Source organism: Eptatretus burgeri, chromosome 15, assembly GCF_056783735.1.
Source record: "Eptatretus burgeri isolate ZD-2024b chromosome 15, Ebu_testis_v1, whole genome shotgun sequence".
Classification (NCBI taxonomy): Eukaryota; Metazoa; Chordata; class Myxini; order Myxiniformes; family Myxinidae; genus Eptatretus; species Eptatretus burgeri.
Window position 1 is genome coordinate 24,481,751 of NC_140975.1, and position 21,598 is coordinate 24,503,348.

Genomic DNA, 21,598 nt, shown 5'->3' on the forward strand with positions numbered 1-21,598 from the left:
ATCAATTGGACAGCCCAGATGACTGATCAAAAATGCAAAATTTGTATATCTATCTAAACAGGTGTATTAACAGCAGATCACAGTACAAGATGATTTTTAACTATAAAATTCCAAGGCAAAACCAAAATTGAGCAACAATGGAACCAAGCAGACCAAGTCTTCACCTTAATTAACTTACCTTTTACCTTCTCAAAGCACGCTACTTAAGTCGACAAGTATAGTCACCGACTTGTCGACATGCTTGTGATAGTGTGCACATTGTGCTGTGCACTAACTGTCGAGGGAATGGTGCTGGAGTTGAAAGGAAGAAGAAGAGTAAAAACTTGGCAGCCAAGGTGGTGTGATGAACTGTTGTGACGCAGAACGAAGCACAATCGGTGAAGGATGAAGATGTGTCACAGAATCTGTGACACAGCCATTGTGCTCTTATAGTAGCAGTTTTGTCACCTGCACTCGAATGACTGGAAGGTGGTAACATGTTGTGGGTCAAAGGAAAATGGTCAACAAAATGGTGCCTTCACTCTCAGTGCACCTGTGGCTAGTTTTGAGAGAGTGATGGCTGACTGTCGTGTTTGCCTTATAAACTACGAGGCTGTCTGCTCTGGCCAGAGATTAGTGCTCTTGACTTGTTTGCTCTCAGCTCATTTTGGTAATGGCTGTCCTCTGGCGCAGTGTCAAACTTAAACTTGCACTTCCATAATTTTGGAGTGGCAGAGCTTTTCATGAAGGTCAGTGAGTCTTCTACAGCCGAAGGCCGGAGGCATTGTTTTCAGCTTTTGCATCCATGCTTCCTTCTGCCTGTCTGTCCATGATCAGTTTTTGTTACCACAATAACTCACGAACCACTGAAGCGATATCAACCAAACTTGGTACCATTATGGACTATAGAACAAAGATGGACTGATTTGATTTTGGGGTCAAACGTCCTGTGTCTTTATTGAAAATCACTTTGGAGACCATAACTCGAGTTGGAAGCATCTGATGTCTCTCTCATACCCTTCTCTGCGATCTCTTCCCGACCTCCCCTCTCTACCCTACCGCCCCCTCCTCGCTCTCTCTCGGTCTCTCTCTCTCTTATCAATCAGACCTTTTAATTTTTCATGTCACTTTTAAGTGAGATCAAATGTCGTATTATGTTGACATCTAGTGCTGGTGGAAGCCATTTCCAATTGACAGGTTATGCTTACTGCCACTTTCATCAGAACTCTCACGTCTGTTATTCCTCCTCCTCCTCCTCCTCCTCCTCCTCCTTCTTCTTCTTCTTCTTCTTCTTCTTCTTTTTCTTTTTCCTTTTCTTTTTCTTTTTCTTTTTCTTTTTCTTTTTCTTTTTCTTTTTCTTTTTCTTTTTCTTTTTCTTTTTCTTCTTTTTCTTTTTCTTTTTCTTTTTCTTCTTCTTTTCTTTTTCTTCTTTTTCTTTTTCTTCTTTTTCTTTTTCTTCTTTTTCTTCTTTTTCTTCTTTTTCTTTTTCTTCTTTTTCTTTTTCTTCTTTTTCTTTTTCTTCTTTTTCTTTTTCTTCTTTTTCTTTTTCTTCTTTTTCTTTTTCTTCTTTTTCTTTTTCTTCTTTTTCTTTTTCTTCTTTTTCTTTTTCTTCTTTTTCTTTTTCTTCTTTTTCTTTTTCTTCTTCTTCCATATGCATCACAATGCTGCGAGTACCATCATTTGCTGAGGGTGCGGCTGTGCCGCTAATGCATATCCCTTTGTAGGTTAGGGCAGCAGTTTGGAATTTGTTCAGGGTGCCGATGATAGCTCTCTTCGGGATGGACACCATGTCCTTTTTAATGAACACACCATGCCTTTTCCCCTTCAAGAGGTTGAATGCTGGCAGTTGGGATGCCCGTTTCAAGTCCATCCGAGGAACGGCACACACATTGATGCCTCGACCTGCCTGTTTGACACCATAATGGCAGTTTGTAGATAGGCCAATTTTCAAACCCAGGCTGGACTGCTCAGAGGCAAATGTATACACCTCTCGGCCATCCTGCCAGCCCTCTCAAGTCTGTCAAGTTATACCTTATTCTTACCTGGAAAGTGGAAACCATGCGTTAAATTGATTTTCATCTTTGGACGTGCTAGATTACCGTATTATTTAGCCCACATGTTAATGTGGAATTGGCGGATTTCCAGATTTTTATTTCTTTCATTCATAGATAAGTCGATTTGGAATATAAATGGAACAAAATTGTGAAGAAGTATGAAGCACGCAAATTCTCTCTGTAAATGTGTATTGTATAGCACCGCTCCAGGTGGGAGAGGGTATTACAAGTCCCCACCCTTTACGGTCCAGTATTCCTGTCTCCACGTTTTCCAATGTGGTGTGGTGTTTTGAATTATGCAGTGAGATCATCCTTGCCTCACCATGCTGTGTGAATATTTCTCTGATGAAGCATGTGCTGACATCGTGGCTTCCCCTTTGCCTTGTGATCTCAGGTAGTCCATTTGCAAATCTGATCTCACGTAGTCCAATGACATGCCATGAAATCACTTATTTCTGAGTGGTTCTAACCTGATTTGTGTGACGACATCAAATCCACCGTTGTTGGCTTCACACTTTAAACCATATCCCACTAAATGCATTGATGTCATAATTGTAACGTTTGGACTGGAGTTTGCACATTACACACCCCATTGCAGATAGTCTATTATGGCTGTGCCATTGTTGCAGTGAGTAAAATGCCACTTTTCCATACCCGTGCACCAAATACTCATCATGCTAAGATGCTGTGGAGAACACAGTGGACGTGCTGAGAGGAGCACAGGGCCTGGTGAATGCCGTTGCATCGCTATAGAGATGAAAGGGGCTGTGCTCGGTGGAAGTTGTATTCTCAGACGTTGCCATGCTATGCACGACATGCTGGAGATGGCTTGCCAAGGTGCACGCATTTGATTCTCTTCACCACATTCCACAGTCGTGACTGAGAAGGTATCCAAGAAACGAGCCCATACCGGGCATTCACCAGTGGTTGATGGAACGTGCCTCCAGTGGAAAGATATATATTCTGGGTTTGAGTGTTGCTATTTGTGGTAATCATTCGTTTGAGCATGATGTTGAACCCCAGTTCCTTGGTGTACGCTCCTGTCTGAGCTTGCTTGAAGTGAGTAACCACCAGCACTTGGTGTGCAAAAATGCACAGCCGACAGTTTATTGATTTTTCTCTTTTGTTTCTATTAACACACAAAATATGATATTTTGAATCGCGTTTTTTTTTTTTAGGTCGCCAAGGGGCAGGATGGCCTCGTGGTACGCTCACTCACCTCTAAGCTGTCTCGCTTGGGTTTTAATCTCAGCCCAGCTTTCAACAGTCATCTCGGTGTTTCACAGACAGGGTGGTTGATCAATGTGTGTACCGTCCCTAGGATGAACATTGAACGGACGTCCCTTCTCCCAGCAATTAATTGGTGGATGTTAAAGAACCTACGGTGTTCTTTGTGAAGAGCAGACAAGCTAACAATGAGCACCATGAACAAATTTCAAATTCATACCCTAACTGCTGCTGGGAAAGCAATGGCAAACCACCTCGTATAATCTTTGCTGAGGAAGCTGCTTTAGCGGTGCTGACACTCTATGAAAAGTATGGTACATCAGAGAGAGACGGACAGAGACAGAGACACCGAGACATAGGCATCGACAAGCACACAAAAATAAAATTAATATAAAAAAGTCTGGAGACGGCAATGGTTCACGTGCGGTATTTGACGATGTAGATTGTTTCAGAAGTCAAGGATGAGACAATGTGATAACGTTTGACCAGGTTATAAAAAATGATCAACATGATGTGGTACGAGTGACAGGTTATTAGCTGCAAAATGTCAAAAACCCGGTTTCGTTCAACAACTTTCAAAATTTGACCTTCGCATAACCTTTAAAGGTCACAAAACAATGTGGACATTAAAATAAGGAAACAGGATACGTGCTATAGCTTATTGGAGTTAGTTCGTCGAAGAAGGTCGAAAACCCGGTTCGATTCCCACAACTATGAAAATTTGACCTTTGTGAACTTTAAAGGTCAAGGATTATGAGCTTTGGTGCAAAACTTCCTCTGGAACATTCCAGGAACAATATAATGTCACATAGGCTATATGGCATTTCGCACTCCTCGGATTATCCATACTTTGATGAAATCAGCATAAAAACAAACTTGAAGGGGGCGCCACGGGAAAGGTGTTCGAGATAGAGCAAAATGGTTTCAAGACTTTCGGTGGGGAATGACCTCAAGATTATGCATAAAAATATTGTCATCCTAGCACTCAAAGTTTGGGCTATCGTATGATTTTTATGTCAAAATTCGCAATTTTCTAAGTTCGTGACCTTGTGACCTTGACCTTGGGACGAAATTGAAAAACTGAGCTCCGTGGGGCTAACCAAATACCGAAACGCCTGCCAGATTCGACATACCCCCTCGGAGAAGATGGATTTTATGTCAAAATTCGCAATTTTCTAAGTTCGTGACCTTGTGACCTTGACCTTGGGACGAAAATGAAAAACCGAGCTCCGTGGAGCTATGCAGGTACCATTGAGCTAACCATATACCGAAACCCCTGTCAGATTTGACAAACCCCCTAGGAGAAGATGCAAATTGAAATCGGCTACCCCCTAAAAACTAATGGGCGCACCACGCCCATTCTCAGGAAAACACAACTAGATCATGATATGAACCTCCCACCAAAATTTTATCAGGATCGGATCAAAACCCACGGAGCTATGCTCGGGACAGAAAGACAAGCCGGTAGGCGGACATGGGTAGTCGACTACCCAAGGGAACCTGACACGATGGGCCCGTTCGATGGGGAATGACCTGAGGATTAAGCACAAGAAAATTCATGATTCTAGCTTCAAGGGTTAATGCTGCAGATTGTTTTTTCGTTAAAATACCCCCACATTTAGAGGTTTTTCGGCCGTTGCTAGGCAACGGAGGGGTCCATAGCAACGGTTCTTTCTCACACATAACTAGGACATACCCTGAACCTACCATACCAGTTTCATGTATATCTGACTCATAGTCTCTGAGAGATAACAAACTTCGTTTTTTTATTGTTTTCGACCAGGGTTCATTCAAAGTCTATCTTCTCCGACAGTTTTCATACGATCCGGCTGGAAAGATTTGACAATATGGCTGAATGTACTGCCCACAGTCGCTCGTGGCCCGCTTTTTGATTTTCGAAAAAATTAATTTTTTATGATTTTTGAAAATTTCAAAGGTCCGTTGCTTGGCAACGGTGGTGTCCATAGCAACGGTTCTCATTTGCACACAACTTGGTCATGGTATGAACCTACCAACCAAGTTTCATCGAAATCGCCATTGTATTAACGGAGCACTGGACCGAACAGAGGGACAGACAAACATATCGACGGAAATACTGATAAGGGTAGGAAAAAAAAAATTCTCAAATTTTTTTTTTAGACTAGATAGACTACCCAACATATCAACGGAAATACTGATAATAAGGGTAGATTGGATCGACTACCCAACAGACAGACAGACAGACACACACCAATAACGAATATAGTGGTCACTTATTTTTTCGTGAACCAATATTTTATAGGAATTGGCATTTTCCTATCATGCTTTGTGATTTGCTTTTATGCTGCCCAGCAGTGTCCCTGTTACTGAAAATAAGTGGAATTTTTATGGTTGCTCCAGAAAGTCCTGATAATATGCCTTTAACTTGCAGTTTAAAACCATTTTGTGTGGGAAAAATGTGCCCGTGTTGTTTCGCACGAATAAATTTGGCCAAATGTTATTGTTCAGGATCTGTTTGTGTTCCTGGCCGTGCTTGCACTGTGTTGGTTCATTAGTTCAAACTTAGATTGGTGTTGTCTGAGGAGGCAGAAAGGCTCCGCTCAGCCTTTCTCTTTTGTGTCAACACTTTATAGGCTCGCCGTTCCCGAAGCGCTATTGTAATCGGACCGTGCCCGTGAGTGTTTGCATGCAGATCTCCTTTAACACGGATCATTCATGCTTCGTTGTACTGTCAGTTGCATCCCGTTTCCCGCGATGGTATCAATACTTGTGTAAACTTTTCGTTTGTCCAACCAGACAAACTCTCCAACCTCTTCTCAAACCATCTCTTCCAAATAATTGCTGCATATAAATTCTCAAATTGTGCAAACCATTCGTGCTCTGTGCAGAAGAGTGTTGCCTTCCAATATAGCTCAGCATGCTTGCAGTTCGCTTTGCACTGTTGGACTTGTCGATGGAGTCTCGAGCTTTGTGCATAGCTTTGCCATTTCCCCTTCAAAAGGTTGAGCCAAATTGTTAGCTCCTTTCTGACTGCATCAGGTAATTGGCATTTGGTCTTGCACTACCCCTCATTTAACCTTTTACTTCCAGCCTTAAGCCTAAACATCCCATGCACAATGTATATATAGCCACAAAGAAAGTTATTTTCAACATTAGCCCATGCTTTGCACTTGTTCTCCTTCATTATTCTTTTCTAATATACATATCCATCTCGTCCCTCTCTCGCTTATTACCTCTGCCATTTAAGGTGAACGGAGGTTATGTCTGTCTGTCTGTCTGTCTGTCTGTCTGTCTGTCTGTCTGTCTGTCTGTCTGTCTGTCTGTCTCAACAGGATATCTCAAAAAGTTATGGATGGATTCGGCCAGAATTTGGTGGACAGGTTGAGTGTGTGACCAGGACAAATCGATGAGACTTTGGTGATTATCCCGCTCTGGATCCGGATAGTATAATTTTTTTCAGCGATTCTTCACCATTGAGAGATGGACCCAAAACACGATACAGAGACATGACAGAAGTAAATAGACACCATGATTTTTAAAGAATTTATTTAGTCAACATTTGAAGTTCATTTGATCCATTTTCATACATACACTAGCATTTGGTAGACTTGCCATTTGCAGATTTCAATGCTTTGACTCTTTGAGGCACAGATCTAACGAGTTCCGAAATTTTCTCTTGCGGTATTTCTGCCCAGGCTTCACGCAAAAGGTTGAGCAACTCTGCCCGTGATGTTGGTTTCCTGGACTTTTTCCCCACAGCTTGATCCAACATGGCCCTGAGGTGTTCAATGGGATTAATGTCAGGAGACTGACTTGGCCATGAAAGTCACTTGGTCCCATTTCTGTCCTGCCATGCTTTAGTCTTTTTTTGCAGTGCAGCATGGAGCTCCATCTTCCATGAACAGAGTGTTGTTTTTGACCATCTGACCAGTGGAGAAGCCGGGGAGGAGTCCATCCTCAAGGATAGAAATGTATATCGTAGAGTTGATGTTGCCAACACACTTCACAAGCTCTGACAGACCAGCACTCCAGATTGTTCCCCACACCATCACTGAAAAACCACCGTGTTTGACAGTTGGCTGCAAACGGTTCAAAGAGAACTCTTGACTGGGAAGTCTCCAGACCCATACATGTCCACTGTCAGAATATTGAGCAAATTGGGACTCATCTGATAAAATGACAGTTTGCCAAAACTCCAAGGGTCTGTTGGCCATGTCGTCAGCCCACTTCTTTCTCCTTTGAATGTTCGCTGGTCTAAGAAGAGGTTTTCTCTGAGCTGCTCTCCTGCAGTAGCCCAGTTGATGAAAGTACCAGATGGCAGTTCTTGAGCTAACTTGGACCTCCTCTGCAACATCTGCTGCCTTGCAACAGGGAGTTTTCTTAATGGACCGCTGAACAGCTCGAAGACACCTTTCTGAGGGCCCAGGTCGACCAGAACGGGAAGCTGTGGATTCCTTGCCTTCGCTGGTGAATTGTACAATCACCCCATTGACCGTAGAAAACTGAATGCCAAGGTTCTGAGCTACCTGACGCTGACTGACTCCATCTTCCGATTTGCCAACAATTTGTCCTCTTTGAAAATCACAAAGGTCGTGTGCTCCCTGGATTTGAGGCATAGTTGATTGTGGTACAAGACCCAGGAACTCATTTCTGCAAATAAATACTTGAATATTTGTACAAATTGGTGAGTAAAACTTGCTTTTTACAGATGAAATGATTAAAATTAAGGTGTCTATTTAGTTCTGTCATGTCTCTGTATAGCGTAGTATTTCAAAAAGTTATGAACGGATTATGACAACTTTGTTGAACGCAACACGTTGCCGACCCGGGGTCGGGACGAGAAGACCACGAAAGGGGGGAGGGGGGGACGAGAAGACCACGAAAGGGGAAGACCAGAACATTTACTGTTTACTTTATTCAGCATAGTCATGTTTTCATAGACGAGTAAACGGAGAATAGCCGACAGTATCCAAATAGTACAGTTAAATGTTTCAGAAGTTTAGTCCGAATGACATTTAGATATATCAGTGAGAAGGATGAGCCTGTTTTTCAGAAACCAACTTCTCTATTCGTTGAAAAGTAGATGACAATGCCAGGATCATATCATGCTCCATTTCTAGGCGATTTCTGTACTTTGTTTTAATCACCACCATGGTGTAGAACGACTGCTCACAAAAGTATGATGAAGGATATGGCATGAGAACCTTAATGCCACAGATGAAATGAATAAAAGACTGCCGTGATAGGGTCGGGTACGACGGCAGCATTTTGCACCAGAATGTCGACAACGAATTCGTCCACGCAAGAGCCTGCGCTCCTAAATCCTGCTGGAGCTATACAAGCTCTTCCTGTGCTGTATCATCTTCATCAGCAATCGAGTCCAGTGGAGCCGTGAAAGGGTCTCGAACCACAGAAAAGGTCTGCACATCCAGCTCAGGGAAATAGTGCTCGAACTGTTCAATGAGCAACCTAAGGTGACATGCTATCTCCCCAAAAAGACTGTCGAGCTCAGTATCATCGTACTGGCAGGTCGTCATATGCTCCACCAGACGAGGGAAAAGGCTGAAGCGCTTAACAGCTGCTTTGTCTGCCAGTATTTTTAGAGTCGCCAGAAATCCGCTCATTTGGTCATGAAAAATCATGAGGTTGGCGTCTTTGCCTTGGAGGGAGTGGTTGAGGACATTGAGACGTTCAAAGATGTCAACGAGATAGCACAGTTCTGACAGCCAAGAGTCTGACTCAAGCAATGCGACCCATGCCGTTTTCCCTTGTGTGCGTAGGAACTCCTTCAGTTCATCTTTGAGCTCGTAAACGCGCAGAAGAAGTTTTCCTCGAGATAACCATCTGACTTGAGGGTAGAATAGTAAATTCTTATGGTCGGCGTCCATCTCCTGGCAGAATAGCCTGAATAAACTGGTGTTGAGGGCGCTCGATTTGATGTGATTCACCATTTTTACGACTTCTGAGAGCACGCTCTGCAAGGTTTCTGGCAAAGTATGAGAGGCGAGCGCTTCTCGGTGAATCATGCAGTGTACCATGGAGGTCTGAGGAGCCACCTCAAGTAATTTAGCCTTGAATCCAGAACGCACTCCTAACATTGCTGGCGCGCCGTCTGTTGTAGAACCGAGCAACTTTCCGAAGCCCAGATCATGGTCACGATAAAACTGCTCTACTTTCCCAAAAATGTCCTCACCTTTAGTGGTGGCCTCCAATGATTTGATGAGCAGAGGCTCATTGACAAAGTTATCAGCCTTGATGAAGCGGACCCAGATGATGAGTTGCGCGTACGATGCGATATCAGTGGACTCGTCCAACTGTATGGCGTGCCACGGCGATTCCTTGATCTTCTGTACGACCTGAGCCGTTACGTCCAGACTCATATCTTCAATTCTGCGTTGGATGGTGTTGTCAGAGAGGGGTATAACTGCCATTTTCTTCGCCGCTTCCTCCCCAACCATCAGAGATACCATGTCATTTGCACATGGCAGCACGAGTTCTTCCGCAATGGAGTGAGGCTTTTTAGTCTTGGCAACACGGAGCGACACTCGATACGAGGCCTCTAATGCCCAATAATTGGTCTGATGGCATGTACCCTCTCTGTCAAGACACTTATTCTTGAGTGCAAGAAGTTTCCTCTCAAAGAACGCTCTCTCCTTATCCTGATAAGGCGCATGTTTTGTAGTCAAATGCCTCTGCAACTTATTTTGTTTCATAGACTCCGTAGAAAGCACTTCGAAACAAATCACACACTGAGGCCTCTGTGCCCCACTTTTATCCACCACGTAGTAAAATCCAAGGTCCAGAAATTTATCCTGGTAAGAACGTTCTCGAGATTTGCTGGTGGCCGGTGCTGCCATTACAAATAAGGTCTCGAGTCGTATGTGGAGACGTGAATAGACGTTAATGATAGTCAGAGTCTGAGTCTGAGAGGCCGTGGATCAAACCACTAATTTCCCGCCAAAAGGAACCGCCCTTCAGCGAGCCCACGCATCGGCTGGATCCCATTCCAAGCGTCATGTTGCGCCGGTTCCCATATTTGAACGAACCGTTTATATTACATCCCGTAAAAGCGAACACCGATCGAAAATAGACAATTTTTTTTCGCTGCAAGCGGACGCCCGTGACCCCACGAAATTTGCTCAGCGACCCCACTTGGGGTCGTGCCACCGGGTTTGAAAAAGCCAAGCCTTACCAGATCAGATGCAGCCGATCGTAACTGCCAAGGACGTACCGGCTAGAAAACAGATCGTTGGGAGATAATGGCCCGGCTCAGCTAGGATACGGGGGATAACGACAGGTGACACACACACACACACACACACACACACACACACACACACACACACACACACACACACACACACACACACACACACACACAATGAAGATTAGATAGCCAGAAGGAAAGAGAGCAGATGAGAATTCACGGCCTCTCAATACCTGGCATGGTTGGCCGACCGCACAACCCAGTATGCTTTTTGGGACGCTCCGCTTGAACGATCCCACCTTCAGAGTCGGCGCGTTATTTCCTGCTTGATCACTTTGCCGTGGCTCGTGGAAATGTCTGCTCCGCACTGGTCCCAAAGAATGTCTGTCGCACACAAACCCCGAGTGCAGATGCAGTGACTGCAGACGAGTTGCAATGAAGAGAGGGCGGAGCAGAGAGGCGGAGATGTAGCCACGGCAAACAGGCGGAGACAGTGCGAGGCAGGCAGGCGAGAGAGAGTGAGGAGAGAGAGGGTGAACGGCTTCGCGATCCGCCTTTTATAAGCCCCGGGCGAAAGGTGGGGTGATGACCCGAAGCGACGCGCCGTCATCCGAATTGTCCCCTTCCATTGGATCCTGGCCCCGCCCTGCCAGGCTCCCGGGGCGGGAAGCGGCCTCATTCGCACATCCGGCGCGACATGTGACACGGCCCTGCACCGAACTCCCGGGCTGTGTTCTGACGACTGTACGAGGGTTGTGTCGGTCCCGCATTCCAATTCGGGGCACCCCCGGTGAGTTGCGTTGGTGCTGTTAACATGCTTGGCCCGTCCCCTCTCCGCGCCACGTAGTCCGAGTGGCCTGGGCCGCGCAGAACGCCAGTTTGGTGGCAAATTGCATCGATGTGGAGGCGCGGGGTGATTTTTCCTGTGTGCGGGAGAGGTTGGTGGTCGAGGTGGTGAGCTTCTGGTGAGTGAAAGTGGAGCAAGGTGAGATGCTGTTGTAAATCGGCGCGTAGATTCGAATGAAAGGGTACACCATGCACGTCCTGTACAGTGTTGGTGGTGAGCCTCTCATGGGGTGGCTGCCTGGGTGCGGTGCCTGCTTCGATTTATATCATGGATAAAAGGAAAGGGTTGGAATGAAAATCAGGATTGAAAAGAAGATAGAGATATAATTATTAGACCTAGTTATGAGACCCACGCAACACACTTCGTCCCGTTAACCTATTAGATATGAGGGGGAGGTCTGACTGCACGAAGACGAATGAACGGATTATGAAAACTTTGTTGACCGCAAATGAGGAGAGAGGTAGAGATAACTGCCTGGGGATTATTGTATGTTGGGGGCCATTGCCTTAGAAGCATGTGGTTTTGCAGAACTGCAACTATATATATATATATATATATATATATATATATACATACATACATACATACATACATACATACATACATACATACATACATACATACATACATATACACACACTCTCCCCCCACCATTCCTGTCATTGTGTTACTTTTTCTCCCTTTGTCACTTTGCCCTTTTATCAGTCTCTGTTTTGTTTTTAAAAGTCATCCTGGTATTGGAAACTGTCTCTCCTGAGCTTTTCTTTCACCTTCCTGCCCTTCCTGTTACTGAAAATGATTAATATCTGGTCACGACTGTGCCATACCGGCCTTCCAGAACCATGATGCACTATATCTTCCGACCTTCATCAAGCTCTTCACATGTAGCCATTGCTACTGCTGATATCTACACTGCCTGACTGCTCACATTAACCAGATTTTTCCTCTTCCTTCATCCTTGTTCAATTCTTCAAGCTCTGCCTCTGTTTCGCTTCCACGGATGCATTGCTCTTGAAAACAGGTATAGAATAAGGTTCAGGTTTGCTTTGGTTTTGTTATTTTATTGTTAGTTAATTCTGATGTGTTGATTTGTTTGTATTACAATTATTGTTATTGTGTGGAAAATATAGGCTCATAGAAAGGTGAGGTGATAGAAGGGCAAAGGCAATGCACAATTGGGTGTGGGGGCAGGGGGGGGGGGGTGCAAAACAATTTAGGAAATGAATGAATGGGAAAAGGAGGAGGAAAGAAATAAACAGTAATCTTCAAGAAGTTTGGGGTAGAAAATATTGTAGTAGCAATGGAGGATGACATGATGTATTAATTTACAGCGCACTTGTATCCGAGAAGAGAAAGGTGGGATTGAACAGTTCCAGGAAAGCTGTTCCACAACTGGAGAAAAATAAGAAAAAGAGTCGATGTGGGAAGTCGACCTGGATTTTGGCAGTTTAACCAGGTTTAGCTTGCTTGAAAATGGGTGCTTTCTGGTGTGGTTGAGGAGGGTTATCGAGTTGAGAGCAGAGGGACCAAGACAAGAGGAGAGATCGTGAAAAACAAACAGGCCACCAGCCAAACTTATCTGCGGTGATGTCAACAGTCTCATTGTAGCAGAAGCTAACTAGAAGGGCACCCGGTAGAGTGCATACCTCCGCCACACAATACCTGATCCACGAGAACATATCGGGCCCATTACATTTTTGAAATATCATGCAATATAGTACTGTGTCGTTTTTGGCCCTAGCTCTCAATGATGAAGAGTCACTTTAAAAATTCAACAATTATCTTATCCAGATCCGGATCCGGATCTTCACCAAAATCGAATCAATTAGTCCTTGCCACACACCGAACCTGTTCACCAAATTTCGTCCGAATCCGTCCACAACTTTTTGAGATATTGTGCTATATATCATTTAAGCCCTGTCTCTCAATGGTGAAGAATCACTTAAATAATTCTAGTCACCGGATATGGATCTTCACCAAAATCTAATCAGTTCGTCCTTGTCACACACCGAACCTGTCCACAAAATTTCATCTGGATCCGTCCACAACTTTTTGAGATGTCTTGCACACAAACAAATAAACAGACAAAAAGGGGTGAAAACGTAACCTCCTTCACCTTCGGTGGCAGAGGTAATGATGTTGAGAGCTTTAGATCTGACAGAATCCAAAAGAGAGAATGATATGTGGGGGCGTCAGCCCATCGGGGACAGCGGTACTCTATTTGGTTAAGGACAAAGGTCTTCTAAGCTGAGAGTTGTTCCGATATTTGATTTTTATCCTGGACTGATTTTTATATTTTTCTTTTCATTCAGTTTCTCAGACAGTAAGTATCCTCTGGCGAACGCTCCCATCCACTTTCTTGACAAACCTCTCATAGAAGTTCAGCGTGTCAAACTTTTGGGCCTCATGAGCAGCTATGATCTCTTGGGCATACCGCATCCCCTTGGCAAATCCAAACTTTTAAAAACGTACAAGGCATTCATCCACTGCTGCTCTCAGTACTGCTCTCACCATTTGGGCTGGTGCTCGTGCCTCAAACCTTTCACATCGTGATGTCGTATAGTCTGATGCTCAAATTCATACATTTGAACTTTCTTGCATCCACACAGTTTTTATTTTTTTATTTTTATTTTATTTTCTTGGCAAATCTTACATTCTCTCTTTTTCTCCGACGAAGAGTAAAGCCCGACACACCAGCGCTTTGTGATCCTTTAAGGAGGATAACTTCAACCATTTAATTCTAATGTTTGAAGTTGGGGTCTGGGTGAAGCTGAGCTGTGCATCCCTTATTTTATCATGCATAGTTTATTTAATTAAAAAAAATTCCCTTGTTTGAGAAGAGACACCTACCCATGAGGAGATTAGAAAAGCTCACATTATTAGGGCTTGAGTCTTGGAAGGTGCGTTATCATGGCTTAGTGTTCCATTAAAGGCCATTTGGAAAGGGATACAGTGCTTGGAGCAATGGGGCATGAAAGGTGAAAGGGCAGTTTGCAGGTGTTATGAGACCATTGAGATGATGACATTGCCACCTCAGCTTCTCTGATATATATATATATATATATATATATATATATATATATATATATATATATATATATATATATATATATATATATATATGACCAGAGCATTTGGTACTGTGAAAGTGCCACTGAGAAACGAGAAAGTGCGGCTCAACTGTTTCGATCCGACACAAAATTGAACTCGGGGTCTTTTGTTGTTCACACAGCTTGTGCGGCACTGTAGTGCCACGGCTGGTTGGGTATAATGAAGTGCTTCTTTGAACTCTGGTACTCTGACACACAGAAATAGAAGTAGAAGTACGAGTCTGCTTATAGTCCTGCAATGTGGTGTGTTTTGAGAGGATGCAGAATAAGGTGTGTGTGTGTGTGTGTGTGTGTGTGTGTGTGTGTGTGTGTGTGTGTGTGTGTGTGTGTGTGTGTGTGTGTGTGTGTGTGTGTGTGTGTGTGTGTGTGTGTGTGTGTGTGTGTGTGTGTGTGTGTGTGATAAAATTGTTGGGAACAGAAAATGAAAAAAACGAGATGTGCGTGCGCACACTTTTGTATCAGGCCATTCTGCAATTGATTGTTCTCGTTGCTACTTGTTTCACTGTTAAATTGCTTTGGTATTCAAGTCAGTAATTGGCTTCATGAACATTGTGGAGGGCATGGTATGACATGTACCTCGGGGTGGGTATCAGTCTTTGCAGTTCCAATGTGTGACTTGGCCGGCCAACACCTTGTGTGCTCTCTCAACCCTTAGTCTTGGGACCATATAATGAACTAGAATTCTCAAGTTGCTCAGATGTCACACAACACTTTGAGGGAATAATTTAATTTTTTTTTTTTTGGATAGGCAGAGAAACATTGGTTGGTGATTGCTTTGACAGTAAAGTGGAAGGCTAAAACCCAAATAACTTCTGTAAGCTTGCCTGTGATGTTGCTTTACAGTGATCTCATACTCGTCGAGGAGCTTGTACATCAATCGCATGTAGAACAGAGATATTAGGAGACATTGAACTACTTTTACATGAATTACAAGGACAAAAACAAGACTGTACATGGATTGCGGAGTTTGAACCTTGCTTTGTCACATCATGAGCCAGGGATTCGGCCGGTAATACGATCACGCCGACTCAAACCCTGTACTCATGTCGGAATGCTTTTGGGAATATTATTTACCTGATGATCAGCCCAACAATAAACCGACATAAGCATCGCAGTTGATTTGTACAAAGCCTTTTCTGAAAATAATCTGGAGATGAAGGCTTTATTGATCACCACAGAATGCAGCCTCAATCAGCATCATTCGTAGCCATAGAGGTGGCCTCTTCTTCACCCCGATACTGAACCCTCTCACGTGGCATGCCCTCTCATGCTATATGTTATCTAGCATGGTTCTTGGAAAAATTATGAACGTGATTTGTGTTCTACAGTGTTCATGTATATAATTCAATATAAATAGATGTTTAAAGGCATATAAATAAATTAATTCCATGTTTTACCGCTGCTTTACCCAGTGTCTATTGCATCACCCTATCTAACTCGTTACATTCGTTCTTTGTGCCTGTTGTTTGTCCATTATAACGTCCTTAAAAACAGTAAGTTTCCTTTTGGAATGATTTTCAATTCTGTTTGCCAGGCAGCCAGATGGAGTAAAAAAAAAAAAAATTTCTGCTCTCTCTGCACATGTGCGATCGGGACAAATTCAAATCTAAAGTAGGGTTAAACGGCAGACTTGCCTTTCTATTCATGTCCTGATTCCTGCTCAAAATATAACATTGAATTTAATTAAGTTCCTCGATCATAAACTGACAATTATGAACTGATCAAACGGGTGGTCATTTACCAATTACTTAAAGAGCAGGTTGTGGCTCACCAAACATGTTCTGAAAATTTATCAAGACGAGTACGTGCCCGTACGTGCATGGCCGTACGTGCAAAAAAGTTAAAATAAAATAAAAACCTTTCAAACCGTGTGCCAGAAACAACAACCACACAAGCTGTTCCTTCGCTCTCGTGTGCCCGTACGTGTGTGGCCGTACGTGCACCCCCCCCCCCAAAAAAAAACAAAATACTTTCAAACAACCACACAGGCCGTTCCTTCGCTCTCGTAAATGACGACTGGATTGGGGCATTGTGTTTATTTATGAATGCGCATAAGAAATCGAGAAATTACTAGAATACAGTAAATCATCACTATCCGGAAGTCCGTACATTGTAACCCGTAATGGGGAATGCGGCTGTGGATCTCTTCCCCATCGGTCACGCATACGCAACAACGTGTCCTGTCATTGGTAACTAAATGGTGCCCTTTCCCCATCGGCCACGCTGACACATCAACGTGTTCTGTTATTGGTTTGGTAAATAAATGGCCATAAATTGGGAAGCACTTGGCCGATTCATATCAAACCTTGAAAAGTGACATACTCAGGTCCCCAGCAATATACCTGGCAAGTTTCAATTAGATCGGACCAGTGGTTGTCGAAAAACAGCGGACACACACACACACACACACACACACACATTGCTGGAATTATAGATAGATGATTATATGTGCATTAAGTAGTTTGATGCAAACTATTGTGGGTGCCTAACTATTGAGAGATTTAATGAAATTTAACTCCAAAGTTGTTATTTCTCGAGGCTGTTGAAAAAAAAAATAGCCGTGTGCCATAAATGGATGGTGACGTCACGTTCTCCAAAACAAAGCGAACACTCACTCACTCATTGAAGAAGTGTCCAGTTCAGCGGGCCGTTCTTTCGCTTTTTTGAGCTTGCAACTGTCTATATTATCCTTTTTTATTTTGAATTATTGTAGAACAAAGTTATTTGGATATTTGTAAATCATGCCTCGTCGTACGTGTCGTCATGTTTTGCAAAAATGGCTGGAAAACGGGTAATCGCTCCCACCGATTCCCGAAGGAATCAAACATTCGCCGGCAGTGGACAAGATTTGTACAAACAAAACGGGCAAATTTTCCCCAAAGAAAACGGGTAAAGAGGACCCTTTGGATAGACTTGTCATTTGTGGTGACCATTTCACAGCCGAGGATTACGAAGGCATAAACACATCTGATCACCACTCTGTGAATACGAGTTGGTTCACAAGTTCTCCAGATACTGCTCTGTCACAGAATCAGTTGTTGAGTTTAAGTGAGAAAAACCTTGAAATGTATTCTTAAAGAGTACATGGAAAAACGCATAAATAAACTTTCTGAAAAACACAAGCATGAAAAAATTTCTCAACAAATCAACTTATTGTTGATTAAATTACTTTTTTAACAGCATCAGCAAATTGGGCTATTTCATTTCAATTGTAAAATTTTTTTTATCAATTTTCCACTTTTTTTTTCTAAATTTGGGAGAATATTTCCCAATGAGGGAAACATGTTTTGGTATTTATAAGCCACAACAGTCTCTTGAAAGTTGTGGTTTGTTCTAACTGTTCACTTTCACTGGGGTCAAGCTCAGCTGTCAGAAAGACTTCAATGCCAAGGCTACGGTGTATAATATATTTGGGTCCATTATTGATTCATTCTATTTCTGACTCTTGAGTGACTGGAGGGTTAAAAATTATTATATCAAGTCACAGATGAATCAAACTTTACATTATTTTATGCATCGAACAAGAAAATGGAAATCAACAAACCAATCTGTCTGGTGGAGTCTGTCAGTGTGAACTGCCGGCAGTCAGTCCTGCCACTTGTACACGAAATAGGCCGTTTTCTGGAACTTGCAAGTGGCTCATTTATATGGCTCAGGGCCAGAAACTCCGACTCGTCCTCGGCAATATCGGAATGAAAACACTCAATTTCATCGCCGCTGAAATCACTCTCTGATTCTTATCTCGCCATTGTTCACACGCTGTTTCCAAATGTTCACGAAGTTTTTGGAGAATGTGACGTCATAGCATCTTCGGTAAATTCCGGTCTGTTTTTCGATCACTGACAAAAGTTTTGACTTGAAAGTTAATTTTAGCATATATTGAGTTTCAAATGTAAGAAAATAATTGCCCAACGATTATTAATGTGATTACAACCTTCGAATCACGCAAAGTAATGAGCGACCCAAAACCTGCTCTTTAACCCCACTTGGTGTGAGTGGGATAATAATGTGGCTCATTCAATGTTTCTTAACGTAGTAAGACCCGCTCCCTCCAGCAGAGGTCAGTTGTTAAGCTACTTGCACTATTCTCCGTGTACAGGTGAATATATCAGGTTGTCTCCGCATTCTGGCCCGGCGATAGTGGGTTTGGTGGTGGTTTTGGGGGAGGGGGGGAATTTTGTCCACCTGACATGACTGGGTACCCTGAAACCATGTGCAGTGTTTGGTGGAGATTGGTCCAGCCATTTTCGATTCTATAATTATCAGACCTACAAAGAGAGAATTGCCTTATTGAAGTTAGATTCTACAAATATAAAGTAATAATTGTTTCTTCATGTTGGTCCTGGGTATAGACCTGTGTTTCTCAACCTTTTTTGTCCCACGCCCCACTTTGATTTTCAAAAAAATCGTACGCCCCACCATGATTGGAGACACTACAGTATATACTACATATGTATTCAAAAGGCTTGAATTAAAACTTTATTGCAAATTTTATTCAATTGCTACTCACTTCAATGGGAGCCCTGCCCTTGACGCTGGCTGCAGATTTGTTTGATTTGAGGAACCAATTTTGTCAGTTTCAGCCTGTAATCACCACGTTTCGTGATTTCCAGTCGATTTCTCTTAGCTTGCTGTAAATCGGTAATAACACTAAATCCACATTCGACAAAATAAGATGATGGGAAATTTATCAATACTTCCCTTGCCAAAGTAATCGAGTTTGGGTATTTATTTTCGCTCTCTTCAGACAGTCACATCATGGTTCCTTTGATCTTGAAAAGAGTTTTCACAGACTCATCTTGTTGCAACTCACATAACTCCTCTTGGTATTGCTCTGGTACTTCAGATAAATCCACCAGAAATCGCTGAGTCAACCAAGAAGGGAACTCCATTGCTTTCAAATCATGAAATCTGTCATTGAAGTCACTAACCAACATTTTCAAGTGGTCAACAATGACGTTCTTTGCCTCGTCAGTTACCTCACATTCTTTCAACCAAGGGAATTGGCTAAAATTTCTTGACGATATGTTGCATCGGCACAAATCCAGAAATGTCGCAAATCCAAATATCTTTGCTTTTGCATCACAGAGCGTCACATTGGCTCCTTGGAGCTGCTTGTTTAAAGAACAAAGCTTCTCAAAAATGTCCGTCAAGTAGCTCACATAAGCTTTGTCGTCTGTGGTCAACAGGAGATTCATTTCAGGTTTGTCCTTCAAAAACTCGCTGAGAGGTTCAAACAGTTCCATAAATCTTTTGAGGCAGTTTCCGTTTGATAACCACCTTACTTCAGTGTGGAGCAAAAATCTCACATGTTCTGCATTTTTAGCTTCACAAAACTTCTTGAACAGACGTTCACATTTGGCATTCGCTTTGATGGAATTGATGCATTTGATCATAAATGCAGTATCTCGTGCAGTTCAGGGGAAATATTCTTTGCAACCAAGTTTTCTCTGTGGATAACACAATGCACAGCCAACATGTTTGGATTGTCATCCTTCATTAGTTTTAAACATCCTGTCTTTTTACCCATAATTGCAGGTGCACCATCTGCCGCACATGATACAATGTTCGTTTTTGAGATTTCATTTTCATCCAAATAATTGTTGAGTTTGCTGTAGATTTCAACTGCATAAGTGGTTGTTTCTAATGATTCACAAAACAGCATCTCTTCTTGAAACTCTTCCAGGTCAACATATCTCACGTATGCCAATAACAGTGATTCACTTTCCCGTATGGTAGATTCACCGATTTGTTATGAGAACTTTCGTGATTTCAACTTCTCAATAAGTTGTTGTTCAACATCTTGCCCCATCTCATCTATTCTGTTGCTTGACTGTGCTATTACTCAGTGGCATTGCTTGGACATCTTTGTCATCCTTTTGCAGAACTGTTTTCAGAAAAACATATATTGCGGGTTTAACAAGTTGTTCCCCAATCCTATGATTCTTCCCATTTTTTGCTATCAGCAGAGAAATTTCATAACTTGCTTCAAGGGTATGATTCAGGGCTGTAGTTTGAGCAGAAAATAATGAAGTGATTTTTGATCTATTCTCAAACTTGTCTTTCAGAGATTTTAAATATTCCAATTTTGAATTGACATGGTTGGGATGTTTAACCCTCAAATGAGCTTCAAGACGACCGGCTTTCATTGATTCATTCAATAAAGTCTGTTGGCATAGTAAGCAGAAGGGTGCACGTTCATTGTGTACAGCATGTATAAATCCAAACTTCAAGAACTTCGCTGAGTATTGACGAACTTTTTGTTTGCTTGGTCTGCTCAGTTTGATTTAAACAGAGTAAGTAAATCTGTGGAAAATAAGAAAATTGTTTTGAATGGCACAAAAGTTTGATAAAACAGTGGTTTTATTAGAAAATAATCGCAAATTAAAAAAAGAGATGCAAAAAAAATAAAAAACTACAGCTAGATATCCTTTTGTGGTTTCCGCATTAAGTAGCCCCATTAGCCTGACCGAGTTTTAGGTGAGCTATCAGTGTGCTCGCGGACCCTTTAGGTCCAAACCAAAATCAAATCGAATCGAATTTGACCGAGTTAGAAAAAAATGAAAATTTTGAATCATGCTTTATACCTTGTTAATTATAATTTCAAGTGTGTTTAACCGTCACCAATATTGAAGCGAAAACGGGAAGGAGAAGAGGTTGGCGTGTTGAGCACCAAAGGTACAGGTTTTTCTGGCCTATCTCGCCAATTTTTCAGTGAAACTCTCCTACGCATGAATCATCGCTCGTGTCACCGCTGTGAGCGCGCAGCAGCACAAGGAATTCCCCTTGACGAAAAGCCAGTCATAGTGACGTAACAGCGTTGAATTGATCAAGGGCACGCTTTACCGGTGGATTGACTAACAAGGGTTTTTAATGCTGAAGAGAGTGAAGCAGTTTTTAGTTATGATGCTCGGAGGCATCAGTCGCAGCTTCAAACTTTTGAAAATTTGAAAGTGCAAAGCTATGAAAATGATCATATATTAATTCATTAATTCTGAATCCTAATGCCCCACCAAAATATTGCCACGCCCCACCTTGAGAAACACTGGTTTACTCAAGACCATTTGTTGTGCAACATCTGGTTAAACTTGAGTGCATATAGTGAATGGTAAAACAAAGTTTGTACTGAAATTACCTCCAGCATCGCATGTGGATGGAGGTTATGTTTTCACCCCTGTTTGTCTGTCTGTCTGGA

At 42.6% G+C, this 21,598-nt stretch overlaps 1 protein-coding gene across 4 annotated transcripts in view; it reads left to right on the forward strand.

The window, feature by feature from the left end:
- Positions 1-21,598, forward strand: part of ZFAND3 (zinc finger AN1-type containing 3) — a 155,056-nt gene that overhangs the window by 38,728 nt on the left and 94,730 nt on the right. The window contains exon 3 of one of the 4 annotated variants that reach the window (XM_085858366.1): positions 12,132-12,314. The exons of the other annotated variants lie outside the window; for them this stretch is intronic. The gene's annotated coding sequence lies outside the window, so the exon portion shown is untranslated. The remainder of the gene's footprint in view (positions 1-12,131; positions 12,315-21,598) is intronic. 4 annotated transcript variants of the gene reach the window in all.